Below are 6,000 nucleotides of genomic sequence, written 5' to 3'. Positions count from 1 at the left end.
TGATCTCAAGGCTTTCATCATTTAATTTCTCAGAACGATCATTGTCTTGGTTTCAATCATATTTGAAATATCGTGAACAGTGTGTTGTCATCAATAATAGTAAATCTGTCTTCTATAAAATAGTAACAGGGATTCCACAAGGAACTATCTTAGGTCCAGTCCTTTTTAGTCTGTATGTTAACAGTCTTCCTGATATTTGTCCTGAAGTTAACTTGCAAATGTTTGCTGATGACACTATTGTTTATACATCAGACAAGAACAGTATTGTAATCAGTGAAAAACTTCACAACAGCCTGCAGAGACTATCATTATGGCTAAATGATTCTTGCTTAACTCTCAATACAAAGAAAACAAAATTATTTGCATTTCAATCAAGAAAACATCATTACAGTCCTTGAATATTCAGATCAATGGGGACCCTATTGAGCAAGAATCACAAGAAAAATATTTAGGAATAATTCTGGATGCTCAGTTAAATTTTAGGAGCCATGTTGACAAAATCAGCAAAACTGTTAGATCAAATATAAACTGTTTTAAAATTATTAGAAATTGTTTAACACTTCACTGTGCAGAGATGTTTTTTAACTCAACGATCCTCACATTTTTCCTATGGAGCTGCTGTCTGGTCTCAGACTAGTCAAACTAGACTCAAACCATTAGCAAGTCTCTGTAATCAGGCTTTGAAGGTTTTATATCAAAAGCCAATCAGATTCCATCATTGTCACATTTTGGCTAAATTCGGCATTTTGGACTTTTCTGATTTTATAAATTATGTACTTTTAAAATTGATTTTTAAGTGTTTAAATGGATATGCACCTACACCATTAAGTAATTGCATACAGAGACTGCAGGGCAACAGCAGATCTACTAGAGCAGCTTCAGATGGAAACTGTGAGGTTCCCTTTCGAAGAACCACGTTTGCTCAAAGTGCTCTGTCCATGAGAGGATCTGCAGTTTGGAACTCACTTCCTGTTGATTTAAAGTCTGTAACCAGTTTTAGTACGTTCAAGAAACAAACTAAACTCTGGTTGTGTCAAAAACAGAACTGTACCCATTTTTGATGTTTCATGTTTCACTGTTTGTTTGTAGATGTCGTCAACATCAAGCTGTGCTATTTTAAATGATCATTATTTTAACTTTAGAGGTACTTTTTAAAAGCCCATCTAGGGACAAGTGCTGCGAATTAGCTGTTGCTATAGCGCTATGATGCAAACATGGGACTGCTGTTTTGTTCAGTTTGTTTATGTCGATGTGTGTCTGTCCCTATCAAATAAACTCAAATAAATAAATAAATAAAATATTTGAGATAAACCTGAGAGACACAAAATGCACCGAATTCAGAGAATGACCCAATAGCTTATGTATGTTAGAGACCATCTGGTTCTGAAAGATATCCACATGAGATATTTTTTATCTTAACTGTGGAAATGATTGAAAGTTTAATCATAAAATTAATTCATAAAAGCCTTTTTCTTTCAGCATTACTCTGTCTGGAAAATAAATTACATTTAGATTTAGAGAACAATCCAAATATCAATCTAGAAATTAAACTCACTTCTGACTTTTGTGTTTGTGTGTTAAATTAATATTGGATGGTCATAATAACAGATATAAACTGAACAGTTACAGCAGTTAGAAACAGCTCACCTCTCTGATGGTGGAGATCCAGGAGATTTAAATTCAATGATCTCATGCTTTGACCAGTCACTCTTCAAGGACACACAGCTGGGTTCTGGTTCTGTTTCTGGTTTGAGTCTCTGATGGATCCTGACAGAAACATGATGATTAAAACTTAATCAGCAAAGAGGAGCAGCAGCAGCTTCATCACCACGTCTGTTCTGGCCTGATATAGTGAACGCTGTGTGAAAAGGGCTGTGGACAGTTAGAGATGGTGACCTCACCTCTGACCTTTGCTCTGGCTCTCATCTTCCCCACACAGAGTGGTTTTAGAGGGAGGGACTCCCTCCTCTCTGTCCTCACACTGATCCATGCTGCTGAATTCACATCAGCTCACACACACTTTCTACCTTCACCTGCAGAGGAAACACACATCATTCATCTGCACATCAACTCTGATCATCCTTTACATCATTAGAGCTGGAAAAAGATCAGCTGCTCCTCCTCTGATTGGCTCTTCTTCTCTGCTTCATATCAGTGTCAGGTGAATGCAGTCAGACAGCAGAGAGGCAGAGGAAGCTGCCATCAGCTGCTGCACTTCTACTATCAGTCCACTAGATGGAGACATGGAGCAACATTTACATTCACTGATTCAACCTGAACAGGTAGTATTTTAGTTAGTTAATCATTAAACTCTACAACAAGTGTGACCTGAACAATTGGATTATCTGCTGCATCAAAATCTGACTGAATCAAAGACATTTTAAGAATAATATTTCAATTTGAAACAAAGCAGAAACGAAACTCTTTTGTTTGACATTAATGGTTGAGACTGGAGTTTTATTCCTGGAAATAAAATGATGAATGATTTTGTTTAAAGAATAAAATATAGAAACATCAAGCTGTTCATCATGTTTTTCTTAAAATTCATCAATAATTTAATAATCCTGTAGATTAGCTTTCAAACAGCAGAGATGAAACTTTGAGCTGAATTTAAAAGTGTCAGGATCTGTGTTTATTTAGAGTTTTCTGTGTCCTTGAGTCTCTTCGTTGTCCTGTCCTCCCCTTGATTGTTCCCAGGTGTGTCTCGTTTCTCTGATTACCCGCTGTGTATTTAACTCCACCTGTGTTCCTTGTTCCTCGTCGGGTCCTTGTCAATGTCTAGTCTATTCGTTGTCAATGTGTCCTTGTGCGTGCTGCCAGTTGTTTTGGACTGTGTTTTTGCCATTAAACACCATAATCATCTTACCTGGGTCCGCTGCGTCTGCCTCACCAACCCTTACCGCACCGTTCCATGACAAAAAGGGAACATTTTATCTAAATGTCATAGAAAGGAAACAAGTAGAAAAGCTTCTGTAGATAAACTTCAAGTAGAAAACAAAACTGACTTACAGTTTGTTCAAACTGTCCAAAGAGCTGAAGAAGAACATCTGAACAACAGACTGAGACCCAACAGAACCACAGGAGAACCAGACTAATGCCACACCTGTACAGAGACACAACAGAACTGGACTTTTACCTGACCTGAACAACATGAGTTCAAAGTCAAGGTGTTATAAATGTTGCATAAGTGATTATATGACAGCTCACCTGGTTTGTAGTTTCTTCTTTCATAGCAGCAGAACCAGGAAGTAGAAGGTCTGCAGTGAAATCAGAGGCAGGTTGATAAATCTTCATGAGACAGGAGAGAAGTTCTGATGAAAATGTTTCATGATGGAGTCATGAGGAGAAATGAGCCCAGAGAAAAGAACAGCTGGTTGCTTCCTGCTGCTGTAACTGGTCAGAATATAATTACAAGCAGACAATAATCAGAAACATTAAACTAAACTATAATTCTTAACATCACCACAGTAGTGCAGCTAAAACCACACATTGTTCTAATGCAGATTATTCCTAAAGCTCCTATATAATCATTGATCATTATGTTAGTGTGGTGAGCAGAGTGAGGACAGTCTCTGTTTAAAACCAGGATCAGCTGAGGAGGTTCTGCTGATCCAGGTTGAAACCCTGATTTCATTTCAATCATCAACCTGAATTTAAAGTCAGAGTCAGATCAAGCAGCAGAGAGGTGGCAGCTTGTTCCAGACTCATTATTTACACATGCAGCTGTTTTCCAGCTGTTCTCCACAGCTGGAGGGAGGGGGGATGTTTGGGAGGAGAGAACCTGAACATTCAACCTCCAGGTTTCACAGCTGGATTCTGACCTCAGCAGCTGGAACAATGACACAGATGAAACCAGTGACTCCTGAAAAATGGGATGTTTGGATCTGAGCAGGTCTGCAGATTCCACTGACTGGGATTTATTCAGAAAACGTCTCAGAGCTGAGAAGAGCTGAGCTTCTTTAGACTGAATGCTGGGAAATCTGCCCTCCTCCCATTCAGTGATGTTCAGGTTCTGAACTTTAAAAACTAGAATCAGTTGGAAACATCAGGAATTTTGTCCACTAATAGTGATAATAATAAAACCAAACACTTCTGCTGTTAATTTAGTAAAGTCGCCATCTTGTTTTTTAAAAATTGTTTCTCTTTTTAACAAATCAAATTGATTAGACTTATTATTTTGAAGCAACAACCATTAGTTTAATTTATTGATTATGTTATTGGCAAACTAATATAAACTAAAACTGATGTATGGAGGAACAAACATGCCTCAGTCAAGATAATCACCGTTTATATCATAAATATCACCATAACCACATAAGCTAACAAAGCTAACATCTTGTATTCCACAAATATAAAGATTGTAATTTTTAGATTAAAAATATATAGAAAATTATATATTTATGTCCAGTTTTATTTGCTATAACAGAGTTTTAGGGCCACACTAAGGAAAAGTATACAAATAAAATTACAAAGTAAGTGTTTCTGTTTGGTGGGAAAATTATTCTAAGTTAACATCTGCTGATCATGTTACATTAATTGCTTGTGAATCTCACCAACAGAACCTGTTTGGGTTAAACACACAAGGTAGGAAGTTGTTTTCCTGCAGCTGCTTGGGAACCAGACTGTCTCTCCATGTTTTGGATCCTTATCCTTGATATAAAACCTGCATGTTGACTCTGCCTGTTAGAGCTTTTCACTCTGAACTGCTTCATTATTGATTGTCTTACAAACTGTCTGTATTGTGCACAATATACAGATAAACCTGATTGAGTGATTTCATCTAACAGAGCTTGGAAATTAATTTCTTCCACAGCAACTTGGTGCCAACCTGGACACTCGGCTCCAGCCTCAAACCTGGATTAGGATTAAAGAGAGACGAGGGCTGCTGGTCGGCTCCACGGCTCCAACGCTGAGATCAACAAACTCAATCCACTGATATCTGGTGAGACTCTCACTCAGGTAATAAATGAACTTAAAAACTCTAAATTACAGAATCTAAAATAGTAAAGGATCTGATAAACCTTTCTCCCTGAGGATTGAGATTGACCAGATTAATAGAGATTACAAAGGAAAAGAATTTTAAAAATAAGAAAAGTAAGAGAAGAAGAGAAGACAGATCTTTGTAAAAGTGAAAGATTATTTTCTTGAAGATACCTGTAAGGGTGTCTGTCTAAGAAATTGAGGACTTACAGAGATTTTATTGGTTTTCTTGGAAAGCTGAAGAAAAAACCTTGATAGAGTTTTGATAGAACCACAGGTTCTAGGATGAGTCCTAGTTAAAGTCCTTATCGGAGAATAAGGCAGGTATTTACTAGAGTTTTGGTTTCTAAATTCAGGGAACCAAACCTTTAGAGAATCCTAAAGACGTTTATCAGAAATAAAGACCCTCTTAGAGGATTAAGAGGCAGAGCGACCACAAAGCTGATTGGTTTGATTCTGTGAAGACGTTTGCAGCCTAAAGAGGAAATCCCACCTATTCAGAAGAATTGGCCTGAGTGGTTCCAGGGTCTTTTCTCCTCCTCAGGGTGAATTGTTTCACTATATAATAATGAAATAGTCAGAAAAAAGTCTGCATGGTGTGAATGAATGGATAAAAAGTGTCATTTTTCTTGCAGGTGGTTCATTGAAGCTGATCGTTCTGAAAGGAAGAGAAAGAGAATTAGAAGCAGAGGAAGTGAACTGAGGCAAAGAAATCAGAAACAAAGAGTTTAGTTCATCAGGAGAAACACGAGGAAAGTTTGGATGAAAGAGAGAGAACGAAGAGAAAGACAGAAAAATGATAAACAAATGGAAATGCTTCTATTACTGAACATAAATCTTTTGTCAATAAATTACAGGCCTTAATATGTTTTATGTTTTTGTGTGTTTGAATAAGCAAATGATTTTATTCCTTAAAAGGATGAATAATAAGTGACTAAAACAAAATAAACCAAATCGATTTCTATTTGCTTCTTTTTTTCCCTCTATCTGAGCCTTGCTGCGGTGCATCTGACCTCTGAC

At 37.1% G+C, this 6,000-nt stretch overlaps 2 long non-coding RNA genes across 2 annotated transcripts; one reads left to right on the top strand and one right to left on the bottom strand.

The window, feature by feature from the left end:
- Positions 1-1,985: 1,985 nt before the first annotated feature.
- Positions 1,986-3,447, bottom strand: LOC116724636 (uncharacterized). Its single transcript, XR_004340191.1, has 3 exons — positions 3,208-3,447; positions 3,010-3,103; positions 1,986-2,033 (listed from the first exon to the last, which is right to left on the bottom strand). It is a non-coding gene; the product is annotated as an uncharacterized LOC116724636 (long non-coding RNA).
- Positions 3,448-4,845: 1,398 nt separating this feature from the next.
- LOC116724710 (uncharacterized) lies at positions 4,846-5,944 on the top strand. Its single transcript, XR_004340265.1, has 2 exons — positions 4,846-4,942; positions 5,616-5,944. It is a non-coding gene; the product is annotated as an uncharacterized LOC116724710 (long non-coding RNA).
- Positions 5,945-6,000: the final 56 nt, after the last annotated feature.

This window comes from Xiphophorus hellerii, chromosome 8 (genome assembly GCF_003331165.1).
Source record: "Xiphophorus hellerii strain 12219 chromosome 8, Xiphophorus_hellerii-4.1, whole genome shotgun sequence".
Taxonomy (NCBI): domain Eukaryota; kingdom Metazoa; phylum Chordata; class Actinopteri; order Cyprinodontiformes; family Poeciliidae; genus Xiphophorus; species Xiphophorus hellerii.
This window is presented reverse-complemented; position numbering and strand designations above follow the sequence as displayed.